The 20,777-nt window shown below is 40.8% G+C and overlaps 1 pseudogene; it reads right to left on the bottom strand.

Annotated features, from left to right (window-relative positions):
* Nucleotides 1–11,492: 11,492 nt before the first annotated feature.
* LOC138556162 (protein RER1 pseudogene) lies at nt 11,493–19,195 on the bottom strand (annotated as a pseudogene).
* Between the last annotated feature and the right edge of the window lie 1,582 nt (nt 19,196–20,777).

The following is a 20,777-nucleotide window of genomic DNA, read 5'->3' as shown; positions in this document are numbered from 1 at the left end:
AAGTTGCAAGTTCACATCTCCGTGTTGCATGAAAACACTGAAACTGCTAGGTTGAGTTGGACATTGGGCAGAAGAATGTAACATTTCTAATGTTTCTTTAATATTATAAAAATGTTGTTTTATCTTTATTTACATTACAATTATTAACTCATAGAGACCAGCACCCTTGTTTATCCTAACCGTCATTGCTATCCCACATATATTTTCATCAAGGCTTTCTGCGGCCTGGAACCTGCTGCATCCAACTAGCTCTCCCTAAAAACCTCCCTTCTAGAGGCCTTCGGTCTTCTAGCTCAAACGCTCCGCAGATCAGACACGTTTCGAAGCAGGGAGTGAGGGGTGGGGATACACGGGAGAAATCTCTCTCTTCCCCAGGTGTCTCCCTCTGGAATGGCCTCCCTGGACCTCTTAGGCTTCAGCCGGATCTCCTTAAATTTCTCAAGACCCCCCTTTTCTCTTCTTCCTTCCCTCTCCCCTTCCCCTGCTAATGTCCCCTCTATCACATTCTGACTGGCTGTCTGGTTCCTTCTGATGATTCATACAGGGCACCAGGCCCTCCAAGCCCAGTCTACCCCAGCACTTCGGTCTACCCTGACCACTCCACCCCCTCCATATCTGCACTTGCACTACCGGGCTCATGCCTCATCACTAACCTGATGGGGCCTGCACCCCTTCTGAGCCCATCTCGCCCCGTCCTTGCACTTAGCATGTGGACCTTCATTCCCTGCACTCCCTGCATTACCTGACACTTGTCCACAAGGCCTCTCCTTAGCACTCAACCTTCTCCATCTCATCCTCCCCCTGCAGTAGCACGCTCTCCACTCTGACCTGTACCTCCTTTCCTTCCTTAGCATTAGCGTGTTCTGCACTGACCTGCATCATCCCCCTCTCACACTCCCCTGCAATTCTTGTTATTGCACTTGCACAATTCGAATGTCACAAGGACTAGTAGAGCAATTTTTGTTATTTTTCATCCCTGTCCCCACCCCTTCTTTTGCCTTGTTGCATCATGAAACACCATTTGCTGCATTGGCGCATTATGAATACACAATAAATGAAAAAAATCAATTCCTCCTTTGATGCCTATGTATAATGCAAAAAGTGGTGTTTTCTGAGGGGAGATAGAATGGCCTAGTGGTTATAGCATGGGCTTTCCAATCACAATGTGGCAGGTTCTTTTCCTCTCCTTGGCATAAACATGCCCGAAACAATAGATTGAGTTGTGCATTGGAAAAACACAGGTAACAATTGTAATTGGTAATGTTTTTTTACTGTTATACAAACATTGTTTAATCTTTATTTTTATTAGAAATGGAGACCAGCACCTTGGTTTATCCTAACCGCCATTGCTATTTCCCAAATGCATCTTCATCATTTAAAACTTTGACCACCATGTCATAATGCAAAAAGCAATGTTTACAGAAGGGAAAACCAGTGGCTGCATTGTGAGAGCATGGGGTTATCAGTGGCAATGTTTCAGGTTCATGTTCTCTCACCAGCATAAAGAAACTGGGCTATTGGAAGGCAATAATTAAAATTTTTACTGTTATGCAAATTTAGTTTTATCTTTATTTCCATTACAAATGTCTCAGAGAGTGAGAGATTAGCACCTTTATTTATACCACATGCATCTTCATCATTTACACCTTTGACTGCCTTGCCATAACGCAAATGGCTATGCTTTCTGGAAAGAGAACCATTGGTTCAGTGGTTACAGCAAGGGTTTACCAGTGGCAAGGATCCACTCCTCCTTATTGGCATGAAAAGGCTGAATTTGAGAGGTTGTGCTGTGCATTAGGACAGAATAGGTAGCTTTTTTTTTACTGTTATAAAAATATTGTTATCAAATATTGATGGTGCATCGTGGGAGTGCACAGAGAGTGATGTTCTGCTGTCGAGTGAACACGGCCGGCGGCATCACTACTTTTCCACTTGACTGTGAGTCAATCAGTGTGGGCTTTTGGCTTCTCCTATCTGTGAACTCTAACATCCTGAACCGTGTAGAATGCTAGATAAAAAAAACTATGCACAGACCTATCTACTTAATCTAGTATCAGCAAAAGTAGATTGGATAGCCTCAGAATGTAAACATCTTCTGCAACTTTTCACAAAAGACTGCGCAACTGCGGCCCTTGCTATATCTCCATGTGAAAAAATGAGGGCAGTGAAGCGCCCAGCTTTGACTATCGAGGTGGATTCAGACAGTAGGGGAAATGGAGGTTGTGGAGCAGGCTGATGCTATAATTCAGCTTGACCCTATGCCTCTCGCAAGTGCCCCGCAGGTGATGGAAGATCAGAACTTCCAGGAATCAGTGTATGAGGTATTTCATATACAAAAACAAAGGAAATAATGAAACGAGCTGGTAATGTTAAAAAACACGACCTAAAATCTGTCAAATACCTACCTACCTGAACATACAACTGATTCAATTGAGCCCCAGAGAGAAAGCTCTCCATCTAAATTTCATGAGCAGCTACCACCCTCCATATACGATGAGGAATTAATGAACTTATCGACTTATTCCATATCCTCCTTACCACAACAAAGGGAAATGCAAGAATCATTTTGCTCCACAGATTTTGCGAATATGAATAAGACCATCAGCAGAAATAACAACACTGAGAACTCTGAGTTTCTAACCTTAGAGCAAAAAAGATTGCGTTCTTGCAACCCACCAAATAAGCCGGAGAATACATTCCACATAGGAGAGCGTCTAAATAAGCACCCAGTCAGATGCAGGAATCAGTCCCAAGAGAAAAGTGCACATCAGAGATCGACTGCACTCTACCCAAACAGGATGCATTCCCAACCCCTGTGGCTAATGACAATGAAAAGGATAGTGACTTTACAATCCAGGCTATTAAACAATCTGATGTACTCATCCTAACAATGTTGAACGGGCAAAGAGAAGATCCTTTCCCAAATAGAAGGACAATTGTTACTGTGTTCAAGTCTGAACCGACCTGAAGATTAATACAATCACAAGACATTCAATTCATCCAATTCATCAACGACAAGAGGATGGACGCAGTGGGACTGACTGTATCAGCACACATCATCAAATAATTAATACGGAACATGAAAGGCAAATTGAGGCAGCATGGGTTAAAATTAGACATTAAAAAGCAAGGATCACCCATTATTTGAGAAAGATGATCAACTCTGGATCTCCTTTATCTGAGTCCTCACGTTCGGATACATTTGAACACCTACTTGCCAACTGTCAAGGCAAGCAGGGCCACTTAAAAGAAGATGTGTCCTTTAAAGCGGCCCACAAGAACATTAGAGACACACCATGGTCATGGCTGACAAAAGCTATCAATGATACAACCAGCAAAGAAATTACTAATGCCATTAGTGGCTTATAATATCAGGATGGCTGTGTGGAACACAAGAGGTTTCAAACATTTGATGAAATAAAATGAAATAAAATGAAAAAATCCCTTGACCCCCTACGATACCATAGCCCTCCAAGAAACTTGGATAACGACCGAACCAATGTGGCCAGGCTTTGTTATATGTTGGAATCCCTGCCATTACATATGTGAACGGAAGACCTCCTCAGGTCTTCTAATGGCAGTAAAATTTAATTTGGGAAGAAGGCTAATCCCATGGGCTTCTCCCCACCGATGCATACAATTAACAAAACTATCCTCTTCAAACCTATTGCGTCCTATTGGTGCTGACACAGCCATTCTGACTTTATACTGGAATACAGTTATCATTGTTGATGATGCTTTTTCTGATCTGGTGAGCAACATGTTGGATTGGATTAGAACCAAACCAATCATTCATATGATATTAATTGCTACAGATCTTAACATGAGATCTATTAACCCCAATGACTCTATGCTATCTATTTGAGCAGCACGATGGATGAGCTTCATGAGAGAGAGAAGCTTTACGATGTTAAATGATACAATTGAAGGACACATTCCTCCTAGTCCAAGGTGGCATAGAGATGCCTCGTCTGCCATATTGGACTATGTATTCATCTCCACACGCTCAATCAATAATGTACAAAGCTTTTACATCACTTCAACACTACATAGTGACCATGACATCCTGGGAATCACTTGGATTCAAATGCAGCAGAAAGTTGGTGAGTATTACAAACCACACATTGAGCTTGGAGAAGGGAGGAATATTATTAAATGGAATAATTCCAAATTCAATATACTCTCTGATCAGCTACAATTGCTCATTGCACAAGATAATGCAGGAATGTATCATACACTCTGCACTTCTTTGTGGAAACTTCTCAAAGAGCTGCCCGTCAGAGTTTCACTCTTAAACATCCATATGATCAAGTGCTTCAAAACACTAAAGCCACCATAAGAAGAGTCATAAAACACATTAAACTAAATAGTCCTACAAAGAGCCTAAATAAAATAGCTAAAATAGGTACAGCTTACAAAAATTCCCTTAAACAACATAAGGCTCGAAATCTGCAACTAGCAGGTGAACGCATGCTATCGGCCGTGGCTACCAAATTGAGTGCCAAAATATGGAGATGACTAAAAGACAGCACTAACAATGCCACATCTTCGCTTTTACTCAATGCAACCAGTGAACAAATGTGGGTCACTAATTTTGCGACTATATTTGCCAGACCACTAGCTTCCACCCAGAGGCTGCATACTGGTAAAAATTATTTGCAACTCTTGGTATTTGGCTGTTTAAACATTCTTATGCAAATTAACAGATTAAGTTCATCTTGAGCTCCAGATCCAGATGGACTATGTAACATTATCCTAAAAGACCATCCCGACTCATGGGCCTACATCTTTACTCTAATATTTCTAAAAATTATAATCACTGGTTTGATTCCGAAATCATGGAAACAATTCCATGATCATTCCTATATTCAAGAAGAGCAACCGAAAGGATCCTCTAAACTACCGTCCAATTGCCCTCCTGGACATACCGGGAAAATGTTTTGCCCAATTGATCTTGAGAGACCTCCTCAAGTGGCTAAAGAAAAAAAAATGTAAATAGACAGCCATCAATCAGGCTTTGTAGCTGGATTAGGCACAACTGTTATTGATCTTATCAGCCATTAAAAAGCAGGTATCATTAGCAAAGCAACTAATATACTTAGCTTTTATAGACTTCAAACACGTGTTTGATTCTATACCAAGAGAGCTATTATGGCAATCATTAATGAAAGCAGGGTGTCCCACATCCGTTCTTGACCTAATCTATCCATTTTATCCCAACACCTCCATTCAGGTCAAATTAAATCAAAAAGGTTTGCTATCACAGCCTATCCCTACCCATCAAGGCCTGAAACAGGGCTGCATTCAAGCCTCAACACTATTACATTTTTATATCAGAGACATAAATATTTTTCTGGAAGCCACAAGATCATTTCTGCCTAAAGTTTTAGAATCCCCTGTCTCTTGGCTACTCTACACGGATGATCTGGTCATCTTAGATCAGGCTCCCATAGGTCTGCAGAGGAAGCTAAGTGCATTGCAAAACTATGCAGTAGCAAACTCTTTAAATCATTAATATAAAATAAATATTCTAACTTTATAACCGGGCCATGGTAAGAAAAAACTTAACTTTAAATGGTCAATTGGAACACAAAATTACGACAGAATTCATGACTTCCACTATTTAGGGCAACATCAATCACAATACACATGCTTTTCCATACAAAAATGAAGTCAAATATGAAATGGAAACTATGGACCTCATTATAAGTTTGCCGATCCGGAAACAAGGATGCTGGTAATCTCACCGGCACCCTTGTTTCCGGACCAGCAAACTAAGAGTCTGCCTGCCGCAGCGGCCATGTTAGGCAGACTCTTTAAGGGATCATCGGCACTGTTGCTAATGGTGCTGGTGCTCCCGTGTCCCCACTCCCATAGAGTATGGGAATGGGGATTTACAAATATACTGGGCGCCTGACTTCCCATGCGCCAGACTCTTAATGAGCTGGTGGCACCAGGAGGTGAAGCACCAGTAAATAATTGCAGGTCCGGTGGCAACCCGCCATTCGCAGCGGCAGGGTTACCGCCGGACCCATAATGAGGCCCCATGACTTCTCAAGCGAAACTAATCCAACGGAAATATGTCAAATTTTCGTGCATACCTATGATAACTTTTTACAAACAGAAAGTTGTACCTGTAGTCACACATGGAGCCCAAGCTAAACCACCAGCAAACCATCCAAAATGGGACTACTTAGAGGACATCTACTGGAAGAAAATACTATCTCTACCGAAAAGCTTCCCCATTCAAATAATACGATTTGACTTAGAATTAGTATCCCAGTGCACCACAGTAGCTTCCCAAGCTCTAGCACTTTACAGAAAATGTTTAATGAATACAACTCACACATTAAGTCTAATTCCAGTACTTGCGAGAGTATTTGCAGGAAATCATGATTAATCGTTAGATACATGGAAAGTATACTGTCTAACCACCATGAAGGAAGCCGACAATGAACAAAAATTACTCATAGATAAACCTGACCGTGCCAAGAGGAAATTGTGGCAGTATGATTGGGGATCATCATGGGACAAATGTAACCAATATACATTATTTAATAATGATATCTTCACAATCAAACCCTTAGACCGAATTCCTAAATACTTTCAAAAATGTCTAGAACAAAAATATTACATGAATCTTATGCGCGTGCGCTTCAATTTATGACCAACAAAAGCTCTTCTAGCCTTGCGCTCTAAACACCTAACCCAAGTTAACTCTTGCAGATTTTGTGGCCCCACCTCCAAGATTCGAGACCGTAGAACATGTATTAGTTGAATGTAAGAACTTAGCCGCACTGGGAAAAGAATATTTTCATAAATACCTTTATGAATTCAGACTATTATCACCCGAGCAAATGTCGTATATATTTAATGCAAACCACATATCGCTAAATGTAGCCACAATAAACTACCTCCTAATACTAAACATGTAATGGTAATTCTAGACCAATTAGCCTGACCAAGAGAATTAATAGAGCTGAGTGGTGAACTGTCTTTGTTTGCTTGTTTTTAAAAAAATATGTGTTTATGTGATAATTTTTAATGATGCATCTTTATTGACTTTAAATTGAATACATGAACTGTAGAAATAACTGTGTATTAATAGTCGTTCTGTGTCAAGATAATAAGAATAAGAAACCCTCTAAAATTACAATGAATTTCGATTCATAACAACTGCATAGGGATCGTGTTACCTTATAACATCATTATCCTTATCATTTTGGTTTTTAGAATTTATTTGGGCATGATCTCAGAAACGATATACTCTGAGAAAAAAACATAACTGGCTCAAATTACTTTTAAATGTGTCATGAGAATATGCATATCGTTCTATCTATAAGCTGTATTGTAAATGTTTATCTTACTTATTGGAGAATTTTATTTTTTCTCTTGTAAATAGAAGAAATTAAGCGTAACCAGATCTCAATCTATGCAAGTCATGAACTGTTAGTAAATGTATACATTGTTGTTGTTAATGTTTTGTATTTGAAAGGTTATTTTCAACCAAAACAAATGTATCAATAAACAAATAAACAAAACACATATTGTTTAATCATTATTTCTGATTTCAAATGGCAGAAAGATAGTGACTAGCACCTTTGTATATCCCTGGAATAGCTGTTTTCCAGATGCATCTTCATCCATCAAACCTTTCACCCCCATGTCATAATGCAAAAAGCTAAGCTTTCCGAAGGCAGGCTCGGCAGCTCAGAGGTTAGAGAATGTGAACTTGCTTGTAGAGCAACAGGGCAGTGCTCAAAGTGCCAACCCATTATTCTAGGATGTGTCTGGTTTCCAAATGGGCCACTGTTTTGCCAGAGTGGGCAGGATTCATAAGTTAGTACACTAGTTTTAGCCAATGTTACTAAGCAAATATGTTTTCAAATGTATTATTTGAACATATATTACCAAAAACATGCCCTTGGATAGTGGTAAAACACTATGTTCTGAATAGTAATGAATTGTAATGTGTGATAGAAGACCACTTTTTCATTGGTGCCTTGACCGATGTTATGCCCCAGTCTGGCCCTGGCTTCGGTGGTGGGATTCAAAAGCAATGTTTGTGGTGGATCACCATATCTAGAAGATCCACCACAAATGTTCTTATTGTAGAGTTTCCAGCTTGTGCACGATAATTGCTGCTACTATGATATGATATGCTATGGTTGTGACACACCTAAGGGGAAAAGTGCAGGGGGCAAGCGGGAGGGGGCAGTGCAGTACATGCAATCGATAGTAAAACTAAAAATAGAATAAATAAAAGCAATAAGTAAAAAGTGTGGCCAGCTGGTGGCAAGTGCAACGGTAAGAACAAACATCAGGTGTCAAGTGCTGGTAGGGGCTGTAGGGATACAGAATACAGTCCCCCGGAGAGGCAGTGCAGGGATGCAACTGGCAGGGGAGGGGACCCGGGTCCAAGATCAGAGGGTGGCCAGGTGACCAGTGAAGTTTCAGTTTCAGCCTGGAGTTCAGCAGGTGGGAGGAGTGGAGAAAGCAGAAGCAAAGAGGAAGGTTTTGAGGTTCTTCTGGAACCAGAGATATCCCCCTCAAGTTTCAGGGAGGCTGTTTTAGAGGGAGGCATCAGCAGAAGAAAGAGTTCTACCACCAACTCGTTGCTTGGAGAAACGACTGACCCTGAGGGAGTTGGAGGCGGATGAGCAAAGAGCTTGAGAAGGAAGCTATTTAGGAAGAGAGAGTTGAAGGTGTTGAGGCCCCAGGAGACCTTCTGGACAATGCAGAGGGTTTTGAACTTAATCCTCACAGCCACTGGGAGCCAGTGCAGAGATTTCAGTGCTGCAGAGATACAATCCCTGGGCTTGAGGCCAAGGACAAGTCTTGCAGTCCTGTTCTGGATGAGTTGCAGAGGGCGGAGAGTAGAAGCAGGCAGATTTAGAAAGAGGCTGTTGTAGTAGTCCAGCCTAGAGAGAACCAGAGCTCTGGAGACAGTGAGCTTCTGGAGGAAGGAGAGGAAAGGAAGAATAACTCTGAGGAGGTGCAGCTGGTAGTGTGACTTCTTAGAGACATCAGAGATGAGAGAAGAGGAGTGTGGAGTCGAAGATGACCCCAAAGGAAAGAACAGCAAAGAAAAGAACAGGCCCTATTGAATTAAGCAATACTCTGAGTATGACTGCATTCTGTATTACAGTATGGTCTGTCAGGCACTCATGGACTAACATAAAAAGGCTGCTGAACCTATTCTGGATCCATCAAAGAGGCCTAGCATGATGAGGCTGTGTTTGTGGCACCCTGTAGTAATAAAAGTTTTATCTATTGAGCCCTGTGCCATCTGGCAGAAACGTTGCATCATTGAAAATTCAGCTTTGCATGGCAGTAGAAGAAGGGCAAAACTGACCCTAGTTTAGTTCAAATGCATGTGACTCACTGTGTAAGTGGCATGGACCGGTAAAGAAAGTTTTAAGACGGGCCTCTATGTCTTATGACAGAATTAACAACAGAGGTTATTGAGGTAGAGTGTGGGCACTGAATGGAGAAAAACAAATGTATGTCATGATTGACTGATTCGACTCAAAACAGTACATGCTTTAATGCCAGCACTTATTTCCATGCTAGCATTAAATCAATGGATTCATATGCACTACGCGTGAATTTTACACTTCGTAAAACCAGGAGGATTCCCTAGGAATTCATTGTTAAGACGTCCACAATCGTTAATTTTGCAGTCATTCACACTTGTCCACGAATCTACTGGAAAAGTAAGGTGTTAAGGCAATGTCACTGATGCTTTATCTTTTATTTTTCCACCATTAGCTGTAAAAGTTGCAAATGGCCTGGTAGGGCATTTTTGCAAAGACGTAGAAAAAGGCTATGCTGCTCCTTGCAATTACCGTTTGCCCCCATGTTCTTAAATCTGTGCCCTTTTGCTACTAACACAGTGCCCGATTGGCACTCTGTCATGTGCTGTCCAAGTGCAAACAATGCATAACGAAAATGGTTTGGGCACTATTGCAGTTTTTGCCATAGTGATACATCTGTGACCAACTGCTAGTGCAATCGTGCAACATTTCTGTAACAAGGCCACAGGCAGTTATACACACTTCTGGCAGTCATGCACCATGCCCAGGTTATATGTTTAACTTGGGTAGCACAGAATCAGGGGAACAGATTTTTTGACCCAATTTGTATTTTCTAAATAAGCTTGCTCTATGAATCAGACTGATTTGTCTGCTATATTTGCTGCATAATAGATAGTCATTGTTTTACTACGTATATTTATGTTTTGTAGCAAACTTGGTTAAAAAGTAAAATGCCTGCTTCATTTTTGTCGTAGTGAACACATTTGAGACAATACGGCTCGAGGCCAAACTTGTTTGCTCCATTGCCTATTAAACAAACAGCAAAGTCGGCAATACATGCATTTGATGCATTCTATTGAAGAAAGGCAACGTTAGACATCCTCACATGTGATGACTGCCTTCTTCCTTATGCAACTAAAGCACATAGATGGCTACTGTCCGGTGGCTCTTACTGGTGTTATAGAATTGTCATGAGCTCGCCTTCAAGCCACCGCTTCCTGGACAACATGTGCACAAGTAGACCCCTACAGGATACCTGGACGTCGAAACAATTATTCTTAGTTACAAGCATGTGTGTTTGCCTTTGAGACAACATTGGAAAGAGAATAATGTTTTAAGGTGTTTCCCGCTTTATTTCATGCTATCCCAGAATGCCAGTCTGAAGGCATTCGACTTTGCTCCCAGCTATTATAAATGTTATTTTGAATGTCAGCTATTAATCGGGAGGAAATAGAAATACTGGGCAAAGAATCGCCACACGATCTGTCAGAATAATAGGATATTGTGTATTGTGCCGGTGGCAGCAAGAGGTTTGTTAGAGTCAAAGAGCCATTTTGGAACTGGGTGATACATGGCGCCGTGGCTGAGATAGCGGCGCTAGAAGGAATAATGCAATAGCAGTGATTCTGAAAATGACTGGGGTATCATTATGCTGTCGCCTCGACGGCAGTTCTTTTCACAGAGTGACCAGTAATATCGCAGGTATCAATCAGACAAACTATTGCTGAGCTTCCCACCCTCGTAATATATATTCCATTAACCATGGCGCCATCGTGTTCGCAGAAAAGGAAAAATACTTTCTTCTGTTTCCCAAATAAGTCAACTCTCCATTACGCCGTCATTTGCTGTGTATCATTCAGGCGCCGTCCTTTAAACCGCGCTGTGGTGTGATGGGATTAATAAAAACCGTCCATACTTAAGCGAACGCGCTTATTAAAAGGGCCACCTGACAGTTATCAAGTAAGAGAAGGACTTTTTTCAAAATGAAAGTGGTATATTGTTGTACAGTGAGAACATTTTACATTATTAACGATACATTATTAACAATACATTTCTCCCTATAAGCACCAATCAAGGTACCTTCAGCATCATTTGGTCGAAATTCCAATTATCAGGTGAAACCTTCTAGGATATCTGAGACTTAAAACCCGAGCTATCCTAACAGGAAGCAAAAAAAAAAAAATACATCATGAGCTCTGTCATTTTCGTGTTTTGTGAATAAAAAGGCATTATTACAATGGCTCAAAACTGTTCTTTTTCTTTAATTGTACATAAGAAAGTCAATGGTTTCGTCTAACTGGAAAACGGCTTCCCCGCGTCTTCTTTTCCTCTGTACTTCCTCATGCCACGCGTGTATTTGACCATGTGCTTGATTTGCCTCTTCATGGTGATGCAGAATAGCATGATGAAGGTCATCACGAGAATGCGCCAGAATACTGGAACGTTGAAAGCCACAAAAAATGTACACACCATAGCAACCACAATACCTTTTGTCAAACTCGGGCAACCTCCTGATAAATGGACGAAATTCTTCATTTTGTTTTGTGGGCAAGGAAGGACCTTCATCTGAGTCTTCCATTAAGGATGGATCTACTTTTGGAGACAGGAAAGCTATGAAGAGATTAAGGTGATAGATTCCCAAGGCATACCTCATAATGTACCAACCCTGTAGTAAATAAACTCTAACCATGTTGAGAAAACTTAGATCCAGAGTCATTACCCATCGCCCCACTGTGTACGGAGTAAATTTGTCTAACCAGGACTGGTAGATCTGACCGAGCCTTGTGAAGAACCTAGAGACCACTGAAGGCTTGCCATGGACAGATTCACCAACACTGTCCCCCTTCTGACATGATGCTTCTGCCTGTGTCCTCCTCTTATACCGAATTCGTAACTGCTGAGGGCTCACAGAGCATGGAGTTTCGACAAAGGGGTCTGGTTAGTAGATTACCCCTTTGGAGAAGGAATCACCCGCATCATTTTATGTATTAACATAAATAAAAATAGCAGAGGAATTTACAGCCTGGCTGGATGACAATTGCTCACACTACTTAGCCTGAACCACTGAGAGATACACTAGGAAACAGTGCTGTGGGAAATGGAGGTCTTACTTTGGAAGCCTGTGTGCATTCCACCTTGAGAAAGAGCCAGTGGTTTAGGAAACATTTGTAGCATTTAAGCATTTAACTCTTGAACTTCGTACCAGATTCTTACAGTACAACAAACGACAAACATCATGGCCTCTGCGTGCCAGCAGAAATTAATCACAACTGTGACTGCTCAGTAACAGTATTTTTGAAATGGCAAAGCCAATTCGAATGCACAAGGGGGAAAACCATTACCTATATTTTTTTTTAAAGAAAAAAACAAATACATCCAAAGAGTACTCTCAACACCACAGTCAAACAACGCTCCTTTTCACCTAACACCATTGAGCTCAATTTTAACCAAATGCATTGTCCATGATTCTGTTGCAGTCAGCATTTTGGCAACCTCTACTCTGTAGAAGAAAATATTATATGAGCTAATCATTTTATTTCTTTCAGTTAAAATGTTACTTCCCTTCTCATATGAAATAGGGAGGAATGAAATACCATCATGGGCTTAAAAAGTGGAAATCTTTTGCAAATACAGTGATTATGAATATAGAAAAAAGAGGTTTACTATTACATTAATAGTACCATTACATTAATCCTCCAAAATGCATAATTAGATGTTGGCTAGTTGTCACCTTTTGCAGATCATCATTTAGATCATGATTTATCTGCGTCACTTCTCTGTGGGAGCAAAGGTATTTAAGCGCCACATCCTATGTATACATTGGGAATAGATTTCTAAAAGAATCCGGGTCCATAAGTTTTTTGTAGATCCAAAAAAAAACCTAAACCACTGCCAATAACAACCTTTACATAGTTCGGACCTGGAAGAGTGCCCGAACCCTTAACTTACTGCTTAAAAAACAAATAACTTTCCACAATGCTGCCCCCGCAATTGGAGAAGACGCAGCAATTACGCGACTGCCCATGTTCTTACCGTATGTGTACTAATGTGTTCCTTTAAGGACGAACTACCCATTAAAAAGACCATTAAAACAGCGCAGATAAAAACCTTTGGCCATGTCTAGTACATGAGATATGGAACGTGTTTCTTTTTTTGCTAGTTTTGATGTGTTTTGATGTTGTGTGGTATTTCAAAATTGTTTTGACACATTTCCAGTGCAATAATCCGACGGTGTGAACAATGCATTGCTTTGTTTGCTGCAATAAATGATTTTGCCACAATCCGATATTACAACGGTGAACTCTCATTTATGTTTTTCGTATGATTTTTTTAAATTTTTATAAAAAGTTAACCATTTCATTGTTTATAACTGACTTCTGGTATATGTGCAGATGATTAAATCACCTTCTAGCACTTGAGGTTGTTGCATAAAAGTAGTATCTGCGCAAAAAGGGAGGGGTAGCCTGTTGCCCAGTCTGTTGCAGTTTCATGTGTTTCTTGCCCATTTGAGACAGGCCTCCCCATTAACAAAAAAGTGGCAAGTACCCACAGTAAACCCTTTGTTCATGTCCTTGGCCACCATAGGACAAGAATTGCCACATTTAGGCAGCGAATAAATCAGAAATACAATTCTATGTTAAAAAAAGAACATAAACAATAATGTGCCAGGAAACATAACGGCATTAGAAAAACTGCAAAAACACAAAGTAGCACTGAACAATAGAGTAATTCCCTGGGGAAAACAGTACCCTAAAAAAATGGTCTTCAGAAAAACAGGCCTATGCCAAATCTACAGACGACCATGCTGTAGCTTTGATTATTATCTTGGAGTATTGCACAGTATACTAAAGCATTTATGTAATCATCAATATTATCTCCTGGAGAAAAAAAAGTATAATTGTGTGATTGTAAAATAAAAGACATGATGATCCTGGAGTCTTTGCAGGAACATCCATGCACCAAAATGATAGAGGTATTGAAAGTGATTTCACATGCCTGAGAACACCACAGGACATAATGCCATCTATTCTCACACTGTGATGACATCAAAGATAGTTTATTTATTTATTTAAATGTATATAGCGCGCTAGCAGCCCATGGGCATTGAGGCGCTGTTACTTGCAAGAGCTCAGTTACAGGAATAGTGGCAATCAGTGGGGACATTATGAATTCTACAAGGCATAACACTGATATTTTGGTTGGTTCAGTTAGTCATTGCAATACAGTTTATGCAGTAGGAACATATGAATATGATATGGATACCACTTGTGCGGCGCAACTTATGTGAATAAGATGGTTTTCATGGTTTTGCGGAAGGCACTGAGCGAGGTCTCACCTCGCATTGTGGGAGGTAGGGCGTTCCAGTGGGTGGGTGGTGACACTACAAATGTTTAAAGAGCTACAAGTGTTAAGATAAATGAACAAAGACCTACTTTAGCAGGAACAAGGCTTATTTTTAATTAGGGTTCCCACTTGGGAGGCCGTGGGTGCAAAAAATGCCCAGATGCTGAATGTAAAAAATGGAAACATAAAAACGCACCATCAGTTGCCAATCCCCACACATCATGCAGAAAAAAAGGAGAAAAATAAATCACAGACCTCTCAATGAGGGAGAGAGGGAATATAGGTCGTAGTGAGAGAGGGACTATGGTTTGTAGTGAGAGAGGGAATATGGTTTGTGTACAGGACACTGTGCAATCGGAAGTGTGTTTTCCTAAATTAATTTGGTACACTGTGTGCTAAAGAAACCGAACTACACCGAACATTCCATGTATTAAAGGATAAATCAGTGATGTACGATGAAAAAGATAAGTAAACATCAATCGCCAGTTGGTATTTAGTCTAAAGATATTACCGTATATGTGAGATATGTTACAGCTTTGAAGCCAGCCCAGTAACTTTTTTATTTGTTGTGCTGTCCCTTGATCTCCCACAGAGTGATGGCCAGGGCAGTGGCAGGGGCAACATAGCAGAAGGCAGGTGCACTAGCTGGTCCCTCGTTACCTCCAAATGATATCCGGAATATCAGCATGTAATTAATCAAGAAAATACAGTGATTATGGGAAAAGCACTTCAATCTTTTTGCATCACATGAACATAATTTGTAAGGTATTATTCTTTTTTTTTTTTAAATAACTGCTTAGTGTCTTATCTAAGGATTGTAGCAACTACATTTGTTTAACCCCTCTGCCCCTCCCAGGCATCTTTCTGTCAAGTGGAATCAGCTAAATCGCAAATGAGCCATATTGTTCTGCAAGCGTAGCTCGTGTTCTAGACACTCCTTCTACAATACATGTTCTCTGACAAGTGCGCCCTTTCCTTAAATTGTCCTATTTGAACTGAAGGTCGACTGGAGGCAGAATCTTGGCACGCAAGTCATACGTCACTCCTGTTTTGGGATTCAACAAACACGATTTGAAAGAGAAAAGCAAGGCAGAATGTTTATCCTGCACAAAGGAAGAAGCCAAGGAGGAGTTAGGTCCACAATGGGCATCAAGACATCAACTAACAGCATCACAAACCCTCACCGAATGTGTGACAGACTTCCAACTGCTTGATGTAACATTACAGGTTAACAAAATAAAATATGAACTGTAGTTCAATGGATGTTGAATGTGCTAAGTAATCTCGCTTTCATAACATGTGTGCATAAATAGCGGTGCTAGTTTTTTATACCCAGGTTGTCGTGCTGGTTTGACCATGTGTAATTGAATCAATGACCTGAATATATAGACATACATGTATACTTCACTCTGTGCATAGTCAGCTGACATATCAGCAGCTGTTTTATAAGTTAGCCACATTTCGGAAATAAAAACGAATGAAAATGAAAAATGTGCACACTGCAGGTATGTAGCGATGTCAATGCACTTTCCTTTAAAGTCCTATTGGAGTCAGATGTTTGAATGAATAGTATAAAGACCCTCTGCATAATCCACAAGGCTTTCTGAGGCTGAGGCCTACACTATCTACAACGCTCTCTTCCTAAATACTCTCTCTCCAGAGTCCTCTGCTCGTCCTCCTCCAACTCTCTGGTGAGCCGTTTTCCAAGCAGAGATTTGGGGGTAGATCTTTATTCTCGGTAGGTGCCTCCCTGTGGAACAGCCTCCCTGCCTGTCTCCGTCTTGAGCTGGATCACCTTAAGTTCAAGAAACTCCTCAAGACCTTCCTCTTCTCTTCCTCCTTCTCTCTCCCTCTCCCCTGCTAACCTCTGCTCTTTTTTTCTCCCCTCCACCCTCCTTCCACCTTCTCCTTCATAACCTTCTCAGTTTTTTGCTGACTGGATGCCTGGTTCACCTCCATAGCCTTACAGGTCCCAGGCCCCCCCTCCAGTCTTTTGAACATGCCCTTAAAATTGAACCAACTTCCCAGATGCAGCAACAAATGGTATGCAAAGAAAACCTCTTAAGTAAAAAAGAACAAGGCAACACCTGGAATTCCATTATCTAACATCTGGTTCAGAAATAGATCAAATCACATGCTAAATTCCAGAAGAGGTTACGATAAAGCTAACAAGCAGGCGAAACAGGCTAACTTCACCAGCTGAAAAGGGTGTTAGTGATTCCAAAAAATATCCAACCTCATCAGTGAACTCACCAAAACCTATTAAGAGTTCTCCTAAAATGTCCAAACAACATTGTAAGGATCTTGTTTTATTTATTTTTTTAAGCCTAAGGTTGAAAAGAATATATATATTTTCTTAATAATAAAGTATAATTCCCACTTCCCAACCCACAACCCTCACCTTTGCCGTCAGAATTCACAGAGTTCAAACCCATTGCAACTGAAGAGGTCTTGAACTGGGCCTTACAGATAAAAGCATTACATGTCAAGTGCCCCATTCCCGGTCACTTGCATAACATAAATTCATCCCAACATTTGTGACTCATATAACTGGCCTTATCAACACATCCATGACAAAAGGAATAGTCGTCCATCCACTCAAAGAAGCGATCATTCATCATTACTCTTCTTTTCTAAGAAACAATCAGCAGATGATAAGGTCCAGGACAACTTTCAGTTAATCTCTACCGTGCATTTCCCCTTGCAAATAATGAAAACAGAAATAACTTGGCAATTAAAAGAGTGAGTAGAACTCATCAGCCTACATGATGACTTTCAATAAGTCTATTGACTCAGCTCAGGGACAGCCCTGGTTTAAATAACAATTGTCTAAAACAGGTTACAGCAAATCATCAAAGGACATTCATTTGATTTCTCTCAGCACGTCTCATAAAAAACACAACTTTTATAATCAAAACTCTTCATAAGTGATGTCACAATACGTGGCAAACTACTAAAACCTACTTGGGGATGTGATAGGATTACAGGGAACATATAAGTATACGTTCCATACTGACGGGGGAAGTGATTGGGTTTCTACTATCGGGTGGGCAATTAAGCCCATCCCAAGTGCAAATCATATTCTGTGTCACTCTAATTCTCAACACTTCATTGGTTAAACAAACTATAGGGCTCTTTTGATATATTTCCCTCTACCATTGGTTTGGCATATTTGCACCCTGGAATATTCCACACGCTAGAAGCATGAAGGTTACCATACCGGGTGCATGGATGGTCGGTGTGATCATGCTTCTCCTTCCAATTAGCCCCACATCTATCATCACTCGTGCAGTCTGCCAGTCAATTAGGATTTGAACTTGGCCATGTAGAAGTGCTCTGTGCCTGGGAAAAAAGGGAGTATCTTCTTGGTTTCAGTGTAGCTCGACCCAATGTCTATTTTGATCTGACCATGTGACAGGGAGACCGCATTTTCAAGCCTTTTGTAGCATTTAATTCTATTAAATGGTGAAATATTGACACCTTCAATGTTTTTCCATTTCATTTCAAGCAGAAGTTTGTTTCTTTCTCAAGTTAATGTAACTAGTGGATGGACACCAAGGCTCACGGTGGCCTTGTCTTCTTGGTGCTGGACCAGCCAAGCCTTTCTTGTATTTCTTCATCGCCTTCAGTTATTTTCCAATTGCACCACACTGAAAACTCTTTCCAATCACAGGGTTTCAGCCATGCTTGAAGTGCACTGTGGAATATCCAGGTTCTATAGATTCCTATGTATTATGCATTGGTGCATTGCCGCAAAACTATTCACTATGTAGCCAGGTTTAAGATTACTTTGACTACTTGCGTGTTACTGCGTCTGTACAAGTGTAAACTGATTTACATATTCTTCAGCTTTTCTGTAGCATGAGCAACTTCATCTTGAGCCCAAAATGTTGCTCATCTTTACCATCTTCTCTTCACAGCTTTATAGAATGGCTATGTTCTTCTGCCTTGTGCATCTTTTCCAGGTGCGTCATCATCTGCTCCGCATGACGTCACCTGTCTTCTCCTTCACTCATTTTCACACTTCTTCTGAGACTTTGTCCAAAAGGCCATTATTTCTTCGTGAATGTATATAAGGTTTTCTTAATGGATCTTGTTTCCAGGATTTTCTGCGGTACAGGCATACTTAATGGTACTGCAGGTGTTGCAATTTCCTGCTCCAACATATAGGCAGCATGGGGGCAGAACTTTTGGTGGGGGTACTCTACACTCCCCCCTCTGGGCGATTCATCAACCACTCTCTTCACATCAAAATATCCTCGTCTGAAGAAATGCTTCTTTGGTACCCATATCTTTACAACTCATTTCAGGCCTCCTGCTGATTTCACATGCTCATCAACACTCCAGGTCATAAGCATGCATTGTCCATCTGGACTTCAGTGGATCCATCTCCCCACATACTTCTTGTGGTTCTTAGGGTACAGGAACTTTGTTCCCTCAGGTGTGTGGATGCTTGCTTTTACGTAGTCTTTGATTTCTTCATCTGTCAGCTCCTTTGGTTCAGATCCTGATTTGACATTAATCACAATCTTCATTCCTACTGCCTTCTTTGCAGTCTTCTTGCATTGTGTGATGATTATCCTGATCACACAGAATCTAAACATGATGACCACCAACAGGGCTCCAAGTAACTTGAAAATGTATGCCATCCATTGTGGAACCCACAAGAAGATTGCCCCAAACTAGCTGTCATCACCATTGTCTTATACTTCGTCTTCCATTTTGATGTGTAGGTTTGATAGTAATGTTATGGCCTCTGTCAAGGTGCCATTTTCATCGTCATGAGAAGGTATGAATGTTCAACATGATTCTCCAATTTATGCACAAACACCTCCATCCATAGCTGTGATCATGTCCAGGGCACATCAGAAACAAGTCAACACGTATGACCAGTACTCAATAAAATTTGCGACAAAGGGATTATACCAATTAATTCAGCGCAACTTAATAAAGATATGAATTAATAAGTGACTCCCGGTGAGGCAGATTTACTTAAAAACGTAACAGCCCTGATTTGAAAAAGGCGCAGAAGGGCCGAAACATGTGTTATCAACCAAAGGGCAATTTATTAATAAACACGTACTTATATAATTGGGCGCAAAGTCCTGGATCTTTTTTGTACTTTTGCATTATTGTTTTTGATGGGTTTTCCTCGGCTTACCGTCAATCCAGTGACCTGCGACTATACTGGACAATCATGTAGGATTAGGGGTCTCCTATCCCTAACCCTGCAAATTGTTGAATTACGAGTCGCCGACCAGACCAGCTGTACATTCAAGCCTGGCTCTCTTGTAATGTCCAGGACATATCTGTTCTGAAGAGTCATCAGTTTTATGGCTCTCAGCTCCACTTTCATAGCATTTAATCCTTATATGGTGGTGTTGATTGTCTGCAACAGCTCCCATCTGGTTATTTGTAACCATTTAGTATTTGCTTCTGTCTGGATCCTGGGCATGAAGATTATTGTGAATATTGATGATGTCTTACTAAACAATTTGTGTTCATATGGAATGTCATCAAAGGCTTCTATTGACCTGGCTGAGAAATAATTCTCCCTCTGATTCAGGAGCTCAACAGATCTCTTCTTCCTCAGGTGAGCATCTGCTTTAGGAAATTCACCAATGTTCAAGTCACTCTTCAGGACCACTAATGCTGGAACATGAACAATCACTATAGAACATAGTCCTCCCCAATCTCTGGGCTGCTCATGTAAGATCTGGATCCACAGGCCCAGTACTGGTTCATTATCACTGCTGTCCCATGCTTCATTCCTGGTACATCAAAGATTCGTCCACATTGCTGATTTTCTCCAACTTTTCTCATGCCATTGTTCCAGAAGCATAGTTTTGCAAAAGCCAGGGCACTATTGGCAATGGACCTCCTTTATCTTCAACTCATGTCAGCATTTTTGCACGCCTGGGCCATATAGGTTTGCACAACTGTTCCATATTTTCAACAGTTACTTTATGTGATTCCTGTTTTGCATGATATGATATGATTGGTTATTTGTAATACCCAGATGTTTCGAAAAGCGGACCCGGGGATCGAACCTGTGTTGCTCGGTGTCATCTTGCTTCCAAGGTGAGCATGTTGCTGCTGAGCTATCCTCCCAATGCT

Source organism: Ambystoma mexicanum, chromosome 1q (assembly GCF_040938575.1).
Source record: "Ambystoma mexicanum isolate Mex_15411 chromosome 1q, UKY_AmexF1_1, whole genome shotgun sequence".
NCBI classification, from domain to species: domain Eukaryota; kingdom Metazoa; phylum Chordata; class Amphibia; order Caudata; family Ambystomatidae; genus Ambystoma; species Ambystoma mexicanum.
The sequence above is the reverse complement of the archived record's forward strand: the minus strand, read 5'-3'. Positions and strand labels throughout refer to the sequence as shown.